Source organism: Podarcis liolepis (assembly GCF_965112155.1).
Source record: "Podarcis liolepis genome assembly, chromosome: 15".
In the NCBI taxonomy this organism is placed as follows: domain Eukaryota; kingdom Metazoa; phylum Chordata; class Lepidosauria; order Squamata; family Lacertidae; genus Podarcis; species Podarcis liolepis.
In genome coordinates this window covers 6761915-6785632 of record NC_139566.1, presented here as the reverse complement: position 1 = coordinate 6785632, position 23718 = coordinate 6761915, and the positions used below count along the sequence as shown (strand labels likewise).

At 44.3% G+C, this 23718-nt stretch overlaps 1 long non-coding RNA gene across 1 annotated transcript; it reads left to right on the top strand.

Moving 5' to 3' along the window:
• The first annotated feature begins 13686 nt into the window (after positions 1-13686).
• Positions 13687-17789, top strand: LOC310694343. Its single transcript, XR_014519603.1, has 2 exons — positions 13687-13879; positions 16623-17789. It is a non-coding gene; the product is annotated as an uncharacterized lncRNA (long non-coding RNA).
• The last annotated feature ends 5929 nt before the right edge of the window (positions 17790-23718 follow it).

Genomic DNA, 23718 nt, shown 5'->3' with positions numbered 1-23718 from the left:
GCTTGCAACTCTTTAGAGAATAGACAAGTAAGGGGAGAGAACATGATAGAGGTCTGTGAGATTATGTTGGTGTGGACAAAGTGGACCCTCTCTCATAATACTACAACTACAATGGGGCTATCCAATGAAGCCGAATATTAGAAGATCCAGGTCAGACGAAAAGAATGATTTCTTCATGCAGTGCATAGTTAAACTATGGAATTCACTCATTAATATATAGTGATGGCAACGAACCTTGGAAGACTTTAACAGAGCAATAGACAAATTCATGGAGGCTATCAATGGCTCCAAGTCATGATGGTTGCCCATTGCTAACTCCACCCCTGACCAGTGGCCATGCAAGCTGGGCCTGGTGGGGGTTGTAGTGCAACCACAGCCAGAGTACCACAGCTTCCCTATGTTGGTACTAAACTAGTGCTTGAACTAAACCTTGCTGCCTATACCACCTCCATCAAAGCACAGTCTTCTTCTAATACAGGAATAGGGAACCTGTGGTCCTTCAGATGTTATTAGACTACAGTTGTCATCACCAAACCTGACAGTTATCCACGCTGGCTGTGGTTGACAGGAGTTGGAGTTCCACAACTTCTCAAAGCAGGGCTTCCACGCTTGGTCTACAACAAATTTTCTTGAGAGTCTTAAGGAATCTCCTATATTCTCTGAATAACTACTGACAGGAAGATGTCATTTTGCAGCTTCTCAGCTAGTTGTTGCTGATTTGCTAGCTGTTGCTAATGTGTTCTACAATAGCTAAATGATTTAAGATGGTTTGGCAAGTAGGAAAAAAATATAACAATATGTGGCAGATTGGTGCTGTTTCATTGTTTATGCAAGCAAAGTTGAAACACCAAGACATGTCCAAGCCACATACAAAACTCAATAGCTGCTCTGAACATCATGGACTTGAATTTTAATACTTCCTGTCAGGTAGTATTGATGGATTAATGTTTATAGTTTGTTTTCAACTCTTGTTTGGAACTCCCCTTGTCTCCTCTACAAGATGAGGAGGGAATTAAAACTATTAAAACTATGTTAATTACAAATTTTACGTTCACCCTAGTGTTGTAGGTGATGCCAGCAAGTATGTGATTATAGACATCCCTGGGATTGTGGAAAAATACAAAAGTCCTGGCTTTCTGTGTTTTAAGAGATAAATGCAATTACAAATTGTAGCACACTACCCACCCCACAGCTGGCTCTCCTAAACATTTTGGAAGAGAATGGTAAAAGATTACACTGTAAGGAGTTCGTTATTCATGTGCTAAATGTGGCCAAAGTCACAATAGCCCAATTTTCAAGGGATCTAGCCAGGGCAGATATTTCTTCAGGGTACCCAAAGGTATGGGAATCAGCCCTACCAGAAAAATAAAAATATAATCTGAGAACCTCAAAAAACCAAGAACAAATTTATTTGTTTGAAATTACTATTATTTGCACCAATAATTCAGAACATAACCAATTTCCCTCCATCTATAAATGGCTGTGGGTAATAAAAAAGGAGTATGTGTAGCTAAAGTTTGTTGGAAATACAACTCCTCCCATCACCCCAGAAAACAAGGAATATCTGTCTATCCACCTATCAGATTTATATCCCATATTTTCCCCAAAGAGTTCAAGTTGGCATACATAGTTCTCCCCATTTTATCCTCACAATAGCCCTGTGAAATAGTTTAGGTTGAGATTGAGTGATTGGCCTAAGGTCACAACCCAGTGAGCTTCATGTCTGAGTGGAGATTTGAACCCTGGTCTCTCAGATTCTAGTCCAGAACTCTAACCACTACACCACACTAACTCTCATTGTCAATGGTGTTTCTTAAACTGTTTATAGACTAACTATAGTTTCTATTATATCTAAAGTCAGGAATGTATTGCTGATGTCTCTGGGCTCTCTTTGCTTTGATCTTTCATACCTGCTTTCTGTGATGGTTTTGTTCTATGCTGACATGAATCCTGACAAGACAGAAGTACTGTTTTTGGGGGACAGGAGACAGGCAGGTGTGGAGGATTCCCTGGTCCTGAATGGGGTAACTGTGCCCCTGAAGGACCAGGTGCGCAGCCTGGGAGTCATTTTGGACTCACAGCTGTCCATGGAGGCACAGGTCAAATCTGTATCCAGGGCAGCTGTTTACCAGCTCCATCTGGTACGCAGGCTGAGACCCTCCCTGCCTGCGGACTGCCTCGCCAGAGTGGTGCATGCTCTGGTTATCTCCCGCTTGGATTACTGCAATGCGCTCTACGTGGGGCTACCTTTGAAGGTGACCCGGAAACTACAACAAATCCAGAATGTGGCAGCTAGACTGGTGACTGGGAGCGGCCGCAGAGACCACATAACACCGGTCTTGAAAGACCTACATTGGCTCCCAGTACGTTTCCGAGCACAATTCAAAGTGTTGGTGCTGACCTTTAAAGCCCTAAACGGCCTTGGTCCAGTATATCTGAAGGAGCGTCTCCACCCCCATCGTTCTACCCGGACACTGAGGTCCAGCACCGAGGGCCTTCTGGCGGTTCCCTCACTGCAAGAAGCCAAGTTACAGGGAACCAGGCAGAGGGCCTTCTCGGTAGTGGCGCCCGCCCTGTGGAACGCCCTCCCACCAGATGTCAAAGAGAACAACAACTACCAGGCTTTTAGAAGACATCTGAAGGCAGCCCTGTTTAGGGAAGCTTTTAATGTTTGATGTATTATAGTATTTTAATATTCTTTTGGAAGCTGCTCAGAGTGGCTGGGGAAGCCCAGCCAGATGGGCGGGGTATAAATAATAAATTATTATATTATTATTATTTTGCATTTTAATAAAATAAGCATTGCAAAAAAGAATAGCAACTGAAGGAGCTGACCAGCTTCACACACACACACACACACACACACACACACACACACCCCACAAACACAACCCTGGTGGGGATGGTGGAGGGTAAAGGAAGATCTGAGACATCTTGCCAGAAGTCTCATCTTCTAAATGTGAGGACAGTTGCAAACCTTATTCCGGCTTTGTTTACATGCAACATTCCAGACAACCATCTTGTGACTCCCAGTTCTGAAGATAATGAACTGTGGTTGGAAGTGTGTTGATTTGCTCAAAGCTACCAGGCAAGTACATGCCTCCACAGGCAACTGAGTCCCAGAATGGTCCACACCTTTGTGACTGAGCTCTGCCCACTTGGACCACACTGAAAGTGTGATTCGTAAGTTAAGTACAGGAAATATGTTGCTCAAACCACAGGTAATACTCGCTATTACAGATGGTGTTGACACTACGAATTGATACATCTCATAATTGCTGGGTGCCCTGGGACACCAGGTAATAATTACCTGGAAAGATATAGAAGGGAAGGTGTAATTATTCGGGCCCAAATTGCAGCGTGCTTGCCATCTGCCAGTGTTAACTGGAATGTTTGTAGGAAGAGAAGTCCAATTTGGAAAATGATTACCAGAAGTAACAGCAATTGCCAAGCAGTTGAGGGTAAAACCAAAGATCATTGCAGCAGGCTATTTGGTGTTCTTGGAGGAAATAGATTATCTTGATCCCTTTCAGTCTGGTATTAGCCAGGATTTCAGGCGACTGAAACCATTTTGGTTGCCTTTAATTATGATCTACTGTGCAAGAGGTACGTGTGTGTGGAGGCGAAGGCTATCAGTGGCTATCAAAGCTATGCTTTGCCTCCACAGCTGGAGGAAGCAATGCTTCTGGATATCCAGCTGCTGCAAACCACAGGAGGGGAGAGGGCTCTTGTGCCTGAATCCTTCTTGTGGGCATCTGGTTTCTCACTGTGAGAACAGGATTCTGGATTAGATGGACCACTGGCCTGATCCAGATGGCCTCTTCTTGTGTTCTTATGTGTGAGAGAAAGAGAAAGTGAGAGGGGAACACGTTTGCCAACTTCTACTTTTAACTATGGATCTCTGTGACGACTCTCATTTTACATATCCATGAAAAAGAGGATGTGTCCTGGAAAAGGAGGATGTATGGCAACCCTTAGCTTAAATTATCTTGATCCCTTGTTGGTTTTGAGTACCACCAGCCATGGTATCTTACTCGGACAGCCGTGTGGGTTGTTTGGGGCACAGTGCTATTGTAGTTCTGCTCCTAACTCCAAGGTTAGTTCTGGAAGGTGGAACTGGGGAACATTTTCTCCACTCCATGGAAATGAAATTATGGGATCCAAAGGGCAGTTCTTTCTCCCTATGCTCTTTATATGAAGCCACAGGGCAAAGCCATTATAAATTTTTGAGCTTGATGGTGTCCGTATGTCGACAACACGTAGCTCTGTTTCTCTATGTACTCTGAGTCAGGTGGAGCTATGTAAGTACAGTGGTACTTTGGTTTACGAACTTAATCAATTCCGGAAGTCCGTTCTTAAACCAAAGCATTCTTAAACCAAGGCGTGCTTTCCATAGCAGCGCGGGACTCAATTTACAAATGGAACACACTCAACATGTTCTGCTTCCAAGGCAAAGTTCACAAACCAAAACACCTACTTCCGGGTTTGCAGTGTTTTTAATACAAGTTGTTCACAAACTAAGCTGTTCTTAAACCAAGGTACCAATGTATTGGAGCTAAATTCAGTCAGACAAAAGCACACAGGAATAATGCAGAAAAGAACAGTTTAACATTAAATCCTTCTTCCTAGGGAGCTCTGGAAATTGTAGCTCTGTGAGGGTAGTATGGGGTCTCCTAACTACTCTCAGCAACCCTTAAAAACTACAGCTCCCAGAATTCTTTGAGGGGGGAGTCATAACTGTTTAAAGTGGTATCATAGTGCTTTAGATGTACAGTGTGAATTTAGTTTAATTGGGAGTCAGGAGGGGTGGAACAGAGGAAAGAGGGAACAAACAGGACCATCCCTACTGTAAGGCATGGGGAAGAAGTTGCCTCAGACAGCGGACACTGGTTGACAGTAAGAAGCTGTTAATGGGTAGAGCTGAGCTGGCTATAAATTGGGGAGAAATTTGATTCCATTGACATTTAAAGGAAAACCTACATAAGTGTCTTGCATTTTTTGAAATATTACTTGAACTGAAACACAGCCAACCTAAGAAATTTGCATCTCTTTGAATTTTGCAATGAGGTCCTCCACAGCCAAGGATCATGTGGGGGGGGGGGGAATTGCACACCCTGTGCTAAAGTGTGCATAAACTTGCACAAATTTATGATGATAACATACAATTTTTTCATTATATCAGAAGAAATTGCTTTGCAGAAAATGTGTATTTTAGGCAACGTTGCATGCAAAATTATGTATATGAGCAGAAATTCATAATAAAATCTTGATGAACTGTCATAGGGACTTCAAAAAAATAAAAATATTCCTGAGCTACTAGGGAGGTCTGAGTAGCAGGGCTTATTTCCTCTTTCTTTCAGTAGAACCCACCCATCAAAGTAAAAAGAAAAAGATTATTCTATTTTATTTTATTTTAAAAGGGAAAAGAAAGGGGAGGGAGCCTTTGTTGGAACTTGGTGGGCCTGTCTGTCTAATCAAAACATAGGAAACTTCAACTATAAAGAATAGTTTCCAACACTGGACTTCTCATTGGGCCATCTGGTTGGCCACTGTGATAACAGGATGTTGGAGAGCCATTGCCAGTCAGTGTACTGTAGACAATATGTAAGTAATGCAGCTTCTTATGTTCCTTTCGCCTATTTTTGACTGGCCTACATAACATAGCCTAATTCATGGGTGAGAAACCTGTGGTCCTCCAGATGTTGCTGGACTTCAACTCCCATCATTCCTGACCATTGACCATGCAGGATTGAGAATGATGGAAAACATGATTCTGCCATAACGCAGGGGCAGAAGGTCCCAGATTCAATTACTGGCATCTCCAGGTATGGTTGAGAATGTCCCCTTGTCTGAAACTCTGGAGAGCCATAGCCAGTCAGTATAGACAATACTGAACTAGAGGGACCAAAGGTTTGACTCAGGATAAGGAATATAGTATAAGGAAAATGAGATATAAATGCTTCAAGATAAGTAGATACACTGTCAGTCCACTTGGTCTCTGTACATCAAATGGAAGATATTATCTTGTACTTTTCCAGAGGAACCTACTGGTCTTGGGTTGGCCCTGGGAGCAGTGGAAATCATTTCAGTGAGTCTTAGTAGTTTCCTTGTATCAGGAACCACCCCTAAGTTCCCAGGGAAAAATGGTGAAATCCCATTTAGATCGTACAGCTGTGAAAGGAGCCTTGTCATCAGTGGATTACCACACAAATCCTGTGTTCTTGGGATGCTTTCAGGAGGATAATTGCCTGGAGAAGGTTGTTTTCAGCATATCTTCCATGTTCATCAGAAGCTTCAATGTGTTATACATTTACCCATCCCTAATCAATAATTGCAACCAAGAAATCTGAGCCAATATATTATGGGAAGCATCTGCCTCTGCTAGATGTCTCAACGGTTTCCCAACTATTGAAATAAAGGCTTGTCTATGTAAAACTCACAATTTAGATGGCGTCTTCCTGCTCATTTTGGTAGATTTGAATATCATTTTGGGACATGCAAATGAAGTATGTCTGTATTAAGATGTTAAATGGCCCAGATGTCTCCCCTATCCCTAGATGTTGCACAGGGAGTCATTGAAGGCTGGCAGACATTGGGAGTGGTTGGTCAATGAGCCTAACAATAGGTAGAGTCAGAGCCAATGATAGCCAGTGCCCAACTCATTCTGGTTTTGTCTCCATCCTTTTCCCCACTGCTGAGTTCCCTTGAGACCAAGGGAGATGAAACTGATGATCTGATACTGGTTGTCAGTATGAAAGCTATCAAAGGAGAAGAAGGCAATTGATGGCTACTAGGCATGATGCCTATGCTCTCCCTACATGGTTGGAGGCAGTTATGCTTCTGCAGGCCTGTTGCTGGAAACCACGTCTGGGGAGATTGCTCTTGTCCTTGAGTCTTGCTTGATGGTTTTCCATAGGCACCTGAGCGGCTGTGAGAACAGGAAGCTAGACTAGATGGGCCATTAGCAAGATCCGAAAGGCTCTTCCTCTATTCTGAAGGCAGATGGGGGGCACTGATTTAGGGCAGACTGAGTTGCTGAAGCAGTGCTCCATTGGCCCTAACACAGCAGCCTCCACTGCAGGGAGTGTAACCAAGAAAGGGGAAACCAGTGGCCAGGGGGGCACACACACACCCCACACTTTGAAGGAGAGGAAACATCTCCCACCTATTCATATTTGGGTAGAAAGCTCTGTGCCTCTATGTGCTAGCTGGAGCCAAGGCAAACATATATGTGAGGAACTTTTGGTGTCAATGTATTTTTTGTGTGGGGAGAACAAAATGTGTCTCCACCTCTGCTACCCCTTGGTTCATATTTCTTTTACCACCACCTGTTCTGCACTGGTACAGCTTCTTGGGACTTCCAACCAGCCTCTCCCTTTGCCCCCCCCCCAAGACAAAAGCATATTCCTTTCAACAATGCTACTACAAGAGCCACCAGCCTCTGTGGTCACAGTCATACCACATATTCAAAGCACAAGGACAGCACAGCCTTGGCCCAGTATACCTGAAGGAGCGTCTCCACCCCCATCATTCTGCCTGGACACTGAGGTCCAGCGCTGAGGGCCTTCTGGCAGTTCCCTCACTGTGAGAAACAAAGCTACAGGGAACCAGGCAGAGGGCCTTTTTGGTAGTGGCGCCCGCCCTGTGGAACACCCTCCCATCAGATGTCAAAGAGATAAATAACTACCTGACATTTAGAAAATATCTGAAGGCAACCCTGTTCAGGGAAGTTTTTTATATGTGACATTTTAATGTATTTTTAATCTTTGTTGGAAGCCACCCGGAGTGGCTGGAGAAACCCAGCCAGATGGGCGGCGTACAAATAATAAATTATTATTATTATATTATATGTAAACAGTTACGGCTTCCCCAAAAGAATGAGGTGAACTGCAATTTGCTTAGAGTGCTGAGAGTTGTTAGGAAGATCTCCCCCCCCCCCGAGCCAAAATTTGCCAAGTGCCTTAACCTGACAACTCTTTGCTCCCTTAATAAACTACCGTTCCTAGAATGTGGCCTGTGGATAGCACCATCATTCTTTCCAGCAAGTTCAGCCAATTTTTGCTCCTACACTCCAAGACATCAAACGATCAAAGAGACCCCTTGACTTTGCCAGATGTAAATGGGGAAGTGAAAGTGGGGTGAGGGCAATGCTGGTTTTTTAGCTGTCCGCTGAAAGGTCTTCAAGGTGGTGTCAGACCATGAGTTCATCTCATTCGCCATTGCTTGTCCTGACCAGCAGTGACTCTTTGGGTGTTTTAGACAGAGATATTTCCAAGACCAACATAAAGATTCCAAGAATCGAACCTGGGATATTCTACATTCAAGACAGATGCTCCACCACTGAGCTATGGCCCTAGTAGTACATTGTCAACACAGCATCAGAGTCTCAGGTTGAAAATGCCCATTCTTATCTGGAGATTCCATGGAATGGACATGGGACCTTTGGCATTTGAAGGAGATTCTCTATCACTGAGCTGTGACCTAACATGAAAAATAAAAATGAATCCATGTCTTGAAAAAGAGACCCACAGAAAACTGGTAGAATTAGTCTTAGCCAAGGGAGGCCACTGCCAGAAGAACTAAACAGAACATGTTTACATGAAAAGTGAAGAATGTAAAATGGTAATGACTTGGCAACTTCACGGGCCAAAGACAAGTTGCCAACAGTTTTCTCTTTTGCCCTGGCTTTTAATTTGAGTCTGGGCAGAAGTACCAACTTGAATAAAATATTGGAGGGGGCAGGTAAGCCCCAGTCTGCATAATCAATCACAAGACGTGGTCTATGCACACCATTTGAATGGCAATGTCCATCAAATTTGGGGAGACCTGCCCTACTCAAATATTTTAATGGGGGCAGAAGGGACTTTGGACCCTAGGAGTTGGCTCCTATCAGTCTACCCAACATAGTCAGAGTTAGACCCACGAAAATGAATGAACCTCAGTTGGAGTAACACATCCTTCAGTTATTTTGCAGACTATCATTTCTTGTGGTTTGTCATTCATGAGCCAGAGGGTTGTTGCTAGTCCTGCTTTAGCTATGCTTTAATTTAACAGCCTGTTACTGTTTTTCTTTGTGGTTTACAGTTGTTATTGTTCTTCCTTGACACTTGAATGTCATTTGCATCTCCAGACTTGCAACCTATATCAAAGGGGAATCTTTATGAGGGAAGATAAACCGCAATTCAGTAAACAAATAAACATGCATCCAGAGGGAGGCTGTTCCATAAGTAGGGCATCAACACAGGCCCACTTAGGGGGCCACATAGGCCCCTGGCATAATTTCATGCATTTGGCAAAGAGGGGAAAATGAAGGGGAAAGGGTGGCTGAGAAAGGGGGAGTAGAGCAGCTGAGAAGGAGAGATGGGGTGGCAGAAAGAGGGGCAGAAAGGGAGGGGCAGAAAGAGACAGAGAGTAAGCAGTGGGTGAAAGAGAAAGGGTAAAAGGTGGCAGAATGAAAGAGAATAAGACAGTAGTGGAAAGATAGAGGGTGAGAGTCAGGAGTGGAAGAACGAGGGGCTGAAATGGGATGGAAGAAAGCGGGAGGGAGGAGAGGGAGAGGGAGAGGGAGAGGGAGAGGGAGAGAGAGAGAGAGAGAGAGAGAGAGAGAGAGAGAGAGAGAGAGAAGATCTCTGCTCACTTCTGGCCCACCACTGGCCCATCCACCACCAGTATGTTACCTCTGACAGATGAACCTTTGAAAGGTACAAAGTCACCCACCCTGCCTATATCTACTAGATCCTGTAGGCAATCACCTCACCACTAAAAGCCAGGAAAAAAATGAAGGTGGCCCATGGATAGTGGCCTCACACAGACCCTCCAAGTGCCCCTATTTTCCAGGAATGTCCCTGATTTAGAGAAGCCATCCTGGCTTCTGATTTGATCCTGGAATGTCCCGCTTTTCCTTAGGAGGTCCCTATTTTCATCAGAGAAATGTTACAGGGTATGGAGTTATCCAGCCCCTGAGCTGTCTGAAGGCAATCCTGTATAGGGAAGTTTTTTAATGTTTGATGTTTTATTAGCTTTATACAGTGCTTTTTTTCTACAAAAATGTTTAGGGATACTCTCATTTTGTTGCAAGAAAATCACCATTTTATAGTTCAAATCAGGAAAAATAAATACAGTAAATCAATATGATACAATACATTGATACAATAATCTTTATTGTCATTGTCCCATACAGAACAATGAAACTGAAAATCTACATCAGACATTCAGAAACCAACAAGCCTGCTATCCCAGCTATCCCAGCCTGGTTAGCCCCTTAAAAATTCTGATACCTCATAATTAAATACAATATAAACCCACAGAGACTCCTTACATTGCGTTTAAAACCAAAATCGCATTTGAATAGAAATTGTTTCTCAGGCGGCTAGTCCTAGTCTTTATGACCCTGTACCTTCTTCCAGAAGGCAGAAGCTGAAAGAGGTCATTTCCGGGGTGCGCACTATCCTGCGCTATCTCTGCAGCTTTCTTATTGCACCTGGAAGCGTAGATTTGATCTAAGGTAGGAAGAGTGCACCCAATTATTCTCTCCGCAGTCTTTACAACCCTGGACAGCATTGTTTTTCCCCTGACTGTGCAGCTCCCAAACCACACACATAGACCATAAATTAATACACTCTCCACAGTACAGTGGTAAAATGCCATCAACAGGTCCTTTGAGAGATTATTTTTCAGGACAAAATGGACAAAAGTACAAAGATTCACAAATGTTTAGGGTTAAGCGTACCCCTGCATCCCCCCCCCCAGAATAAAAGCACTCTGTATAGATATAGATGATATAGATATAGATATAGATATAGATATAGATATAGATATAGATATAGATATAGATATAGATATAGATATAGATATAGATATAGATATAGATATAGATATAGATATAGATATAGATATAGATATAGATATTGAAAGCTGCCCAAAGTGCTGGGGCAACCCAGTAAAATGTGTGGCATATAAATAGTAAATAGTTGCTCCAAGTTGCCCAAGGGAGTAGGCCGGCAGTGGCAGCGGCAGCAACCATGGAGAGGCAATGGGTTGCTCTCTCACAGCTGCTGCCACCGCTGGCAAAAAGCACCAGCTCATCCCCCTCCAGGGACTGTCCCTGGAAAATCAGGGCACTTGGAGGGTATGGGATGGTCTCTATTTTCTGGTCCCTGTCTTGAGAATCCCTGCCCCTGTTTGTGCCCTTAACTCCCTAGAGTCTCAAGAACAGTGATGAAGAAACTCAAGTCCCAGTGACCAGGCCCTCTAAGCCTACCTGTGTGGCTCTTGTGCCTTCATCTAGGCCACAGCCCGCACACTCTCATTGAGTGGCCACCAAGACCATATAACACCGGTCCTGAAAGACCTACATTGGCTCCCAGCACGTTTCCGAGTTCAATTCAAAGTGTTGGAGCTGACCTTGAAAGCCCTAAACGGCCTCGCCCCAGTATACCTGAAGGAGCATCTCCACCCCCATCGTTCGACCAGGACACTGAGGTCCAGTGCCGAGGGCCTTCTGGTGGTTCCCTCCCTGTGAGAAATGAGGTTACAGGGAACCAGGCAGAAGAGTAACTGGGGAAACCCAGTCAGATGGGCAGGGTATAAATAATAAATTGTTGTTATTGTTATTATCATTGAGAGCCCTTGCTGGGCTGGAATATGCCATTGAGTTCTGACTATGCCTGTGGCTTGTCTGGGTGGAGGATGGGTGGGGGTGGGGTGAGCATTTGCAGAAACTAGCCTTCTGTACAAAGGTAAACTTTACATTCATTGCCTTTGGCCGCATCCACCATTGGTCTGTGGCTCCCAAAAGGGTGACCAAGAGGGAATGTGGCCCATCCCATCACAGGAGTTAAATCTCCAGCTACAGAGCACTGGATTAATTGCCCCTCTAATGGGTTTTGATATAAATGTGCATAGACACTGAGGCACGGCAAAGTACAGTGTGGTGTAGTGGTTAAGAGTGGTAGGCTCTGGGGAACCTGGTTCACGTCTCCGCTCCTCCACATGCAGCTGCTGGGTGACCTTGGGCTAGTCACACTTCTCTGAAGTCTCTCAGCCCCACTCACCTCACAGAGTGTTTTTTTTGTGGGGGAGGAAGGGAAAGGAGAATGTTAGCCACTTTAAGACTCCTTCGGGTAGTGATAAAGTGGGATATCAAATCCAAACTCTTCTTCTTCGCCTACACAGCCTGCCATTTCACAGAAGAGCCCGCCCACCCCTCTACTCCATTGGTCACATTGTCAAATTGCTCTTGCTGCCAAGGATTTATCCTTAAGTCCCAGTGGAATCCACCCTCATGTCGCTTAAGCTGGTGAGACCTAGTCCCTTGGGCGTTTCTGACAGAGATAGAACCCTCAAGAGAGGCCTCTCTGCTGAGGTTAGCACCCAAGATTGTCTATAGGGTTGGCAGCACTTGTGATAGATATCAGATTTCCTGGATGACATGCCACATTTAGACACGTAACCAAGAACATGTTCTCCAAAGCATCTTTATTTACCTTTGACCTTTTCTCTCTCTTTTTTTGGTCCGTCTTGTTTTATTAATACAGAAGATAATGTATTTAAAGATAGAGAGACCAGCTCACTAGAGTTTAGTGGCCTTCTTTCTCCTGGGAAAGCCTCTCACATTATAGGGAAAGGCTACTAGTTCACTAGGAGGTCTTGATTTCTGGCACAGCTACCTAGTGTGAAATTCAGTGTGGTGTAGTGGTTAAAGTGTTGGACTAGGGCCTGGGAGATTAGGTTTCATAGCCCACCTGGCTATGAAACTGACCAGGTGACTTTGGGTCCTTTGCTGCCTCTCACCTTAACCTGCCTCAGGTTGGGAATTAAATAAAGAAGGAGGAACTACGTATACCACCTTGAACTCCTTGGAGGAAAAGGTGGGGTATAAATGCAACAAGTAAATAAAATTATACCGCCCTAGTTTAAACAGTGAAAACCTTACATGTGAAGATATCAAAGAGGTCTCACCAATCATGGAAGAAGGCTTATGTCCCATGCTAGTCTTACACAGAATAGACCCATTGAAGTCAGTAGACATGACTAACATAGGTGGTTTAATTTCAGTAGATCTACTCTGAGTTGGAATTAGTGGGATACAATTCAAAATATTCCCACTACCACCCTTGGGCCAAACCTCTCATACATTGCAATCTCAGAAAATCCACCAAGGCAAAAACACAGAATTTCCATTTCAATACTTTTTGGCCACTATGGATCCCAAACACCTGACGTTTTGGGAGTGCCCAAGGTATATATCCCAGGATTAAAGTATTAAAACAGTTCTATAGAGGATGACAAAAAGTAAGGTTAATCCTTGTGCTCCCACATGCTGTCAAAAGTATACAGAAATCAGGCTGTCAAAATAATACAAAGTTAAGGCCACTCCACAAAAGAACATAAGGTGCTTGGCAATGCCAAGGGACAATTATTATCAGGACATCTGAAATGCTACATGAAATCATCATGGTTGGCAACTCTTAACAGCTGGCATTCTCCCTGTGGTTTTTGGTTGAGAATACCAAGATCTATTGATTCCTATGTTTCCAAGGGGTTGCCATCTCCCACTTTTCCAGCGGATCCGGTGAGAACACCCCAAGAAACAGGCCAGTGCTGTTTTGAAATAAAACCAGGTATTTAGGGTGTAACATATTAAAACATAGGGTTGCTGAAACCAGGATAAACTCATAAACACTATCAGGAAGATTATTATTCACAACATTTTGGTAATCACCGTCAAGGATGTAATTATTTCTTTTTCCAGCGTGAAGTAACAGCACACACAAAAATGTCTCAACTTCTCGAGGCCACCCAAGAAACCGTATAAAAAGGCAGAGCTTGAGGGATCTTCAAACCACTTCTTGCGATTTCTGATCCTCCGAGACATCAGGTAAGCTCTGAGTGGAAATCTCAGCGTGCATGGGGTTTGGGAATGGTGGACGTTGGGAGTGGATGATGTGTCAGCTAATTATATCACTGTGGTGGGCAAAAGATGCAAGGCTCTAAACTATTGTGGGGAAGGTCTTTGCGGGAGAGTACCTGCTTTGCTTGCGGAAGGTCACAGGTTTAACCCCCAGCATCTCCAGGTAGGACTGGGAATGTTCCCTGCTTGAAGCTCTGAAGAGGCACAGCCAGTCATTGTAGACAACACCAGACTAGATGAACCAATGGGTCTGACTTAGTATAAGACAAGTTCTTATGTCCCTGTAGCCGACATACTTGATTCCCCTTTGATTGGTAACAAGAGTGAAATGGTCTGAAAATCATTCCCACCTGGCTGGTGTGAATCTAGAAGGGCAATCTAGAAGGACACGGGTGGGCGCTGTGGTCTAAACCACTGAGCCTCTTGGGCTTGTCGATCGGAACGTCGGCGGTTAGAATCCCCGTGACGGGATGAGCTCCCGTTGCTCAGTCCCAGCTCCTGCCAACCTAGCAGTTCGAAAGCTCACCAGTGCAAGTAGATAAATAGGTACCGCTGCAGCGGGAAGATAAATGGCATTTCCGTGCACTCTGGTTTCCGTCATGGTGTTCAATTGTGCCAGAAGTGGTTTAGTCATGTTGGCCACATGACCCAGAAAGCTGTCTGTGGACAAACACTGGCTACCTCAGCCTGAAAGCGAGATGAGCACCGCAACCCCATAGTCACCTTTGACTGGAGTTAACTGTCCAGGGGTCCTTTACCTTTACCTTAACCTTTACTTTAGAAGGGCAATGAATGAGGCAGTTCATCCACCATCTTTTCTCTCACCACCACCACCAAAACCTTTACAATTATAACCTATTTATTTACATAAGATAAGTCAGAAAAGAGGTATCGTTCCTAATTTGGGTTTAGTCACACTCAGCGTTTCCCACAACTAGAAGATCTACCATGTTTTTGACCAACCCACCATGCTTTAGGTCAATCCTCACCTATAATTCTTTTATCTCAACCTGTTTTATTTTATGAAGACATTAGGGCTGAAAGGGCACATCAGGAGCAGACTTTAGTAATATGGCACCTTAAGCGAGCACAAAATTTGGCAACGCGCTCCCTAAATATTTCTTATAATTCCTTTTGGCACAGTTGCTATTTTATGGATCTTCTCAGTAGGTATCCATATAAATATAGGTGGCATTATTATTATTATTATTATTATTATTATTATTATTATTATTATTATTATTATGTGCCCCCTTGACTCAGAACCCTGTTGGGGGGGGGCAGACCACCCAAACTGCCCTAAATTCAGCACTGGACACATGTCTATAAACCCTTAGTTGACTTATATACTGCTTTTGACACCTTTGTTAGAGAACAGTTGTTATTAAAGCTTACAAATTCAAGTGCAGATTTACATTCCCCGTTACTGTGCCAAATGCTCTGCAAGCAGTTACCAAGTTGCAGGTTAAATTCTCTTTCCCCCTAAATACTAATTAAATGTATTTCAGAAAACAGGAGAGGGAATTGAAGGTGGTTCTGCTCACTTACTGCTTTAACTATGCCTAAATAGCTAAACATAGTTTCAGTGGAGAACATTTCCTCCTTCATGGCTTATTACCCTCACTTTATCTGTAATAATAGGATTGCCACTGTAGAAGACGTTACTCTACTACCCTTCACCTACAAATGGGATTAGGCAGATTGTTGGCATATTTGGATACTTACTGCACTATGATTAAGCACATGGGGAGATGGGTTGCTCACAGAGAAAGAGACCTTTCTAGGTTAAGGTTGGGGAACATGTGGCTGTAGCCATGATGGCTATCCTCTTCATAGTAATGGGCAGTAATGCTTCTGAATACCAGTTTCTGGAGAAAGTGCTCTTGTTTTGGGGTCCTGCTTGCATCCAGTTGACCACTATAGGAACAGGATGCTCGGCTAAATGGACCAGTAACCTGATATAGCTATGTCCTTATGCTTTTGTTGTTTTTGATGTGGAACTGGTGTATTGAAAACCATTGACAGTTCCTTTCTAAAAACAGTCCAACCTGGTCATATAGGTAGCGTATAAATTGTTGTTGCTGTTGTTGTTGTTGAATAGGATGTCCCTATTTTTATTGGAGAAGGGACCTTCTGTTTGCAAAGCAGATACTCCACCACTGATCAATAAAGGCTGATTTAAATAGAACATAGGAAGCCTTTCCCAGCCCGGTCTGAAATTGAACCTGAGATTCTCTCTGCGTGATGTGACTTTGCTCTGTCTCAAGCTCTTATCCTTCCCTTTGATTAAACACACACAAACTCTGGACTGGTACTTTTTATGTTTGTACGGTGGTACCTCAGGTTAAGTACTTAATTCGTTCCGGAGGTCCATTCTTAACCTGAAACTGTTCTGAACCTGAAGCACCACTTTAGCTAATGGGGCCTCCTGCTGCCGCCAAGCCGCCAGAGCATGATTTCTGTTCTCATCCTGAAGCAAAGTTCTTAACCCGAGGTACTATTTCTGGGTTAGCGGAGTCTGTAACCTGAAGCCTATGTAACCTGAAGCGTATGTAACCTGAGGTACCACTGTATAGTTAAGAGCTATAACCCCCCACCCCATAACAATCTTCTTCCTGGAAGCTGCCTATCTAGTTCCCAAAAGTAAGTGCTGACTCAGTTGATTATAAAGCTTTTGTTCATGATCTCTCTCCCTGTTGTGTTGTTTCAGATTCATCATCATCCAACCATGAAGGGTCAAGGGTCATTTAACCCTCGGTGCTATGCTAGCTGCCCTCCCTCAACTGTCAGGATACAGCCACCAGCATTCTGCTTAACCATCCCAGGACCGGCCCTCTACTGCCCTGACCAGCCCTTTTGCATCACCCAATGCAACCCCTGTGCCCGCTCTGGTCAGGGCGGTAGAGGACACAAAAGCCTCAGCTTTGCAGAGTTCCCTGCCCCGGCCTTTGCAAGCAATTCAAGCCTGATGGATTTTTATTCCAGGCCATCATACCTAGAAAGAAGATACAGCTACTGCAGCAATTATTAAACTCAGACGGAATACCATTGCTATGAAGGAAAACAAGGAACCCCCACCAACGGCGTGAGATCGCCTTGCCTAAGCTTCTACAAATTCCTGTATCCCAGGAGTGCTGAGCACTCGTAGCCCCAACCATGGACCACAAGAACTCAGCACCTCTGCGAATGAGGCCTGCATCAAAATTTCCCCCTTCTCACTCTAAGCTTCGTTTTAATTGCATACATCTATAGTTAAAGGGCTTTCCAATCTGAATAGCATTTCTCCTATATAATGAGCCTGGGATATTATTTGCACAAAACGGAACGTTTATTCATGCATGTTTAAATTCTGGGAACAGGGGATAACTTGCATGTGTGAATCGGCCTTCAGAACGATGGAGCATTTGTTTTGCTCAGGGTCAAGCATGATCCCTTTCTATGGGAATGGTCAACATGTCTCACCAAGAACTGTCAAGTAGTGGGAGGTGATACTGATATACATCCCATGAATCCAACCCGACATGTGATGGAAGCTGGAACACCTGACTTCATCTGTGTCACATGATCACATAGTTCTTCACTGAATGAAATGGCATGGATGGAAGAGAAGACCTCATCGACAAGGAAGAGTCACTCTATAAAACCAAAATAAAGTCAGCGTTGAGACACTGGACACTATTTGGGGATAGGGAATTGATTCTGCCCTTGAGAGCATTCCCCCCTTCCCCTAATTGTTCAATGGGTCAATTCTAAAAGTCATTCATGGAAGGCAAAGTATCCACATATCTACTATACTTGAAACTGACTACTGATATTCTAAATGTTATCTCTTGACTTGTTACACACATTAAAACCTATGCTATGCTGCAGCACACAATGTCTATCTGTGTTTTAATCAGTAAGGTTTTTCTTTTTCTAAAAATCTAGCAACAAGAAGGGTGGCATTCCCAATTATTACATTTATGCCTGAATCAGGACTTAGTCATTCCTAGAGCAGACCCACTGAAAATTAAAGAAATCATGACTAATTTCAGTCTGGTTGATTGCAATGGGTCTCTTCTAAGCATGACTAAGTTGGGATCCAGTGAGCTGTAACCCACTCCATCCTACACAGAGTAGAACAATTGAAACCAATGGACTTAAGTTAGCCATTCCAATTTGGTTGTAATCCAATGTCAGTCATCCTCAGAGCACACCCATTGAAACCAATTGCTGTATCTCACTTAGGGCCATTCATTTCATCCAGTACATTACCAAGGCAAGACATCGGTCCAGCACGTCCACAGCCACACCTGCGGATGTAAAGAGGAAGTAGAGTTGTGTGTCATCAGCATATTGCTGACGTTGTAGTCCCAAAATCCAGAGTACAAATTTGTCTTAACCATAGGAGAAAGAAACCTCATCTTCTCTAGTCTATAAACAGCTATTCTTTCTGGTAAAAAGCTTCATGAATCACTCTGCAGACCTGCTTTTCCCAACCCTGCTACCTAAGATAATTCCGTTCATTAATTTTCTATCTCAGCCTTCCTTCCAAAGGAGTTCAGGGCAGCATAATATCACCTCTGCTTGATCAGACAAAGAACTCACTCAGCCAAGCATCCTGGTTTTTCACCGTGTCCAGTCAGCTACCTTTAGGGAGCTCACAAGGAGCGCATGACTGCATTAGCCTTTTGAACAGGATTTTAAAATAAGTAGGCAAATAAATAAATAAATCTCCCATACATTTGTAACAGACATCATTCCCAAATTAGTTTACCAATCAATCCATTTTCACAGAGAACTCTGGGAATCGTAATCCTTTGAGAGGAATAGTGGGGGTTTCCTAACAACTTCTACACCCTACAGCTCCCAGAATTATTTGGGGGAAGTCATGGCTGTTTAAAGTGAGTTGTGTTTTGGGGTTGTTTTTTTTTAATAGTTTAAATGTATGGTGTGAATATGGCCTCTGTTGCGCTGTCATCCTTCCGTTTTTTGAAAGAGTGGGTGTGATGTAAGTTGTTTGAGCACAAGGGCCAGTAGGTGGCACTGTGCAGGGTGGTTAAGAATACAGTGGTGCCTTGGTTCTCAAACTTAATCCATTCTGGGAGTCCGTTCAACTCCCAACACCGTTCAAAAACCAAGGCGCGGCTTCCGATTGGCTGCAGGAGCTTCAGTCGGAAGCCTCGTCGGATGTTCAGCTCCTGAAAAACGTTTACAAACCAAACTTCTGGGTTTGTGGTGTTCGGGAGCTGAATTGTTCGACAACTAAGCCGTTCGTGAACCAAGGTACCGCTGTTATAGAATCATAGAATCTTAGCGCTGGAAGGAACCACAAGGATCATCTAGTCCAAGCCTCTGCAATGCAGGAAGCTTTTGCCCGAGAGTAACTCTCTTGTTCTCAGTGGATTTGTCCGTTGTTAGCTTCCATGCTAGAGGTTCTCTGCATGGCAGAGAACACATAAGCTCTCAGCTCATTCTCACATCTGGTTGCATATGCCATCTATATGCCAGGTCACAGAATGACTCAGAACACTGAAAAAAAATACTTCTTTCTCTTAGGGGATTGGTACTTTGAGATTCGGTGTGCTTATCACCTGTACACTGTCACTTGGTAAGCGTGATCCATTGTTTATAGAATCATAGAATCTAGGGAAGATCCTAGGGAAGATCAGCCTGCCCCTCCTCCTGCCCCCAGAATACCAGTGGCATAACTTCCACCCGCCTGCACATTTGCTAGGTGGAATAAGAATATAAACGGCCTTGGTCCAGTATACCTGAAGGAGCATCTCCACCCCCATCATTCTGCCCGGACGCTGAGGTCCAGCGCTGAGGGCCTTCTGGCGGTTCCCTCATTGCGAGAAGCAAAGCTACAGGGAACCAGGCAGAGGGCCTTCTCGGTAGTGGCGCCCGCCCTGTGGAACGCCCTTCCAGCAGATGTCAAAGCGATAAACAACTACCTGACATTCAGAAGACATCTTAAGGCAGCCCTGTTCAGGGAAGTTTTTAACGTAAAAGTTTTTTACTGTATTTTTTGTTTCTATGGAAGCCGCCCAGAGTGGCTGGGGAGGCCCAGCCAGATGGGCGGGGTATAAATAATAAATTATTATTATTATTATTATTATTATTATTATTATTATTATTATTATTATTATTATTATTAGAGGCTGCTGGTTCAGGACAATGGCCTATCTAGTCCAGGATCTGAGCAAAAGAACATTCTCCCCCCCCCCCCCGTGGTTTTCAGCAGCTGGTATTCAGAAGCATTACTGCATTTACCTGTTTCTCTTGAAATAGGTAAAGTCAGTGTCTGATGACCCCGACTTTGAGCATAATAACCTGGCAAGACACATTGCATTTTGGGTCAAATAAGGCCACAACTTTTATTGATTACAGGTGTGAGAGGTTTGGCATAGGCATTGGGTATAACAACCATTAACAACCAGCCCACCTGCTGGAAGTAGGGTTTAGACCAGAGTCATGGAGGACATTTGACCTACTTCAAATAGGCTCGACTGCTGCCTTGCTATGGCCATAGTCCCCACCTGGTTGTCTGGACAACCAGGGATTCCTCCCAGATCCCTTTAAAAGGATATACCTGTCCTTGGAGGGGCAGACAGAAGCTTACAACCTCCCCTCCACCAAGACTAAGGCCAACCTAATGCCTAAACTGGCCAAGCTGTGACAATTGCTATGAGGTAGGCAAAACCCCTAGACAGGGCCAATTAGTCTGAGGGAAAATTCCTGCCTGGCTCAGAATACAACAACCAACTTTGTCCACAACAAGCTCATTCATGAAATATAACAGTTACAGATAGGTAGCCGTGTTGGTCTGCCATAGTCAAAATAAAAAATTCCTTCCAGTAGCACCTTAAAGACCAACTAAGTTAGTTTTTGGTATGAGTTTTCGTGTGCATGCACACTTCTTCAGATACACAGTATCTGAAGTGTGTATACACAGTATCTGAAGTGTGTATCTGAAGAAGTGTGCATGCACACGAAAGCTCATACCAAGAACTAACTTAGCTGGTCTTTAAGGTGCTACTGGAAGGAATTTTTTATGAAATATAACATTAGGCTAAAAGGGGAGAGTCAGTGGGACACCCAATGAGAAACTGCACATGACGGAAGGAGGAGGGCCTCGATATGCTTGAGGAGCGGACCCAAGCGAAGCCTGCTAGATCAGTTGGTCCCGTCCCTCAGCGAACACCCATCCTTTTGCTTGCCTGCCGTTGGTCAATGACACCAACACAACAGACGCATGGTCTGTCCTGTTTGATTTCCGAAAATAAATGGAACAATGTTGTAAAAAGCCGACTTTCAGTTTCAAAACATTTTTGTCTGTTTGTTTCAAAATATATCAATCCTATTGCATCTCTTGAGTGCCCTATTTGTCCTTGTGAGGTGTGCCTGCTTCTAGGGCTGGGGCAAGGGAGGGCCGTGAACTGAGTCACTGGTGGAGATTAATATTTGTCGAAGTGATCCCAAGCTCCTCATAGCTAAGACAAAGGTCACCATGGGCATCCCAGAGCATGTTGAAAGTGGTTAATATTGCTTCTTAAGAGTGCCACCATGTGGTTGCAGCGTGTAGATGCAGCAGCAGAAAGCATGGCTGTTGAGGGTATAGAAATAAGTTGAGATCATAAGAAGAGCCTGTCTGTTGGGTCAAGCCAAAGGCCCACTTAGATCAACTTCCTGTTCTCCATGACCAAATGCCCGAAAGTGTCTAGGAACCTAGACAGACTGCCTCTGGACCTGGAGGTCCAGTAAAAAGAGCCTAGCTGCAGGATCAGGCCAAAGGCCTGTCTAGTCCAGCCTTCTGTTCTCAGAGTGGCCAACCAGAGATCCCTCTTCTAGAAAGCCTGCAAGCAGAAACTGAGCACAGCAGTGCTCTCCAGACCCAGATATGAATCGACGTTCTTTGGGTCAGAAGAAGAACACCTCAAACCCTGCTTCCCTTGATCCATTTTTGTTTGAAAATTCCTAGGGCAGGGCAGGGGAGCCTCGGGCTCAGGAGCTGAATGCGGCCCTTCAAGGCTCTCTAGTTGGCTTCTGGGAGGTTCTCCAAGTCACACCCACTTGCCTTCCTTCTCTCCCCCCAGCTTCAGTGCTCCAAGACTTCCCTTGGCCACCTCCAGTCACCTCCGGTGGAGGTGGTGGCAGCAACAATGGCGGGTGCCATTTTCTGTTTTGCCTCATGTGTTGTGAGCTGGTGTGGGAGGATACTAAACTTGTGAACAGCAGCATATAGATTCATTAAAAAATAGATGAGAAGACATAGATACATCCCCATTTGCAGAATTCTCTCTCCAGGGAGACTTGCCTGGTGCCATCATTATACAGTGGAACCTCGGGTTAAGAACTTAATTTGTTCTGGAGGTCCATTCTTAACCTGAAACTATTCTTAAGCTGAGGTATCACTTCAGCTAATGGGGCCTCCCGCTGCCACCGCACAATTTCTGTTCTCATCCTGAAGCAAAGTTCTTAACCTGAGGTACTATTTCTGGGTTAGCGGAGTTTGTAACCTGAAGCGTCTGTAACCTGAAGCGTCTGTAACCAGAGGTACCACTGTATATCTTTAGGCACCAGGCAAAAACTTTTTTTTAAGCACCTGTGATTGTTTACTGCCCTAACAACAAATCAGTCTTCTCCAATCTGATATACAGGTGGAGAACTATAAATGGTTCCTATGCAGGTATATAAGGGATGCAGGTAGAGCTGTGGTCTAAACCACTGAGCCTAGGGCTTGCTGACGGAAGGTTGGTGGTTAGAATCCCCACGACGGGGTGAGCTCCCGTTGCTCTGTCCTAGCTCCTGCCAACTTAGCAGTTCAAAAGCATGTCAAAGTGCAAGTAGATAAATAGGTACCGCTCTGGTGGGAAGGTAAACGGCATTTCCGTGTGCTGTTCTGGTTCACCAGAAGCAGCTTAGTCATGCTGGCCACATGACCCAGAAGCTGTACGTCGGCTCCCTCGGCCAATAAAGTGAGCTGAGCGCTGTAACCCCAGAGTTGTCCGCAACTGGACCTAACAGTCAGGGGTCCCTTTACCTTTACCTTTATGCAGGTATATAGGAAACTGTCTTATATGTAATCAGAACATGGGTCTGGCCAGTTCAGTTGTCAGTGACTGGCAGTAGCTCTCGGGGATTACAGGGAGGGGACTTCCCAAGCCCTACGTGGAAATGCCATCCAGTAACTTCTGTATGCAAATAAGATGCCCTAGCACTGAGTCATAGTCCTCCCCCTAGGTGGCAATGCCCTAAAAGAACTATGATGTAGATTTACTTGCAAGTCAAACTTTTGGCTCCCAAACACCACAAAACCAGAAGTGAGTGTTCCAGTTTGCAAACATCCTTTGGAACCTGAACATCCAATGGGGCTTCCGTGGCTTCCGATTAGCTGCAGGAGCTTCCTGCAGCAAATTAGAAGCTGTGCCTTGGTTTCCGAACGTTTTGGAAGTCAAACAAACTTCCAGAATGGATTCCATTCAACTTCTGAAGTATACCACTGTACATCTGTGTCAACTGTACAATCGAAAATGCACTTGTAAGTTTGTGTAATTTTGCTGCTCCATCTTGGAACCTTGGGACCCTCTGCATGCAAAATAAACAAATAAATAAATAAAATTCCTGCTACTTTTTAACTTAGTCCCCTTTTCCTTAAAAGAGAATGGAACAAACATCTCAAGAACGTTCTGAGGGCAAAGTCTGCTGGTCCATCCAGCTCAGTCTGGCCCATAACAGGTATATGATCCACGACCTTCTGAGGGTGGATGGGTTCTTCTTCACTCTAGGTCTCCAAGCAGAAGCTGGACTGCCATCTTTTATGG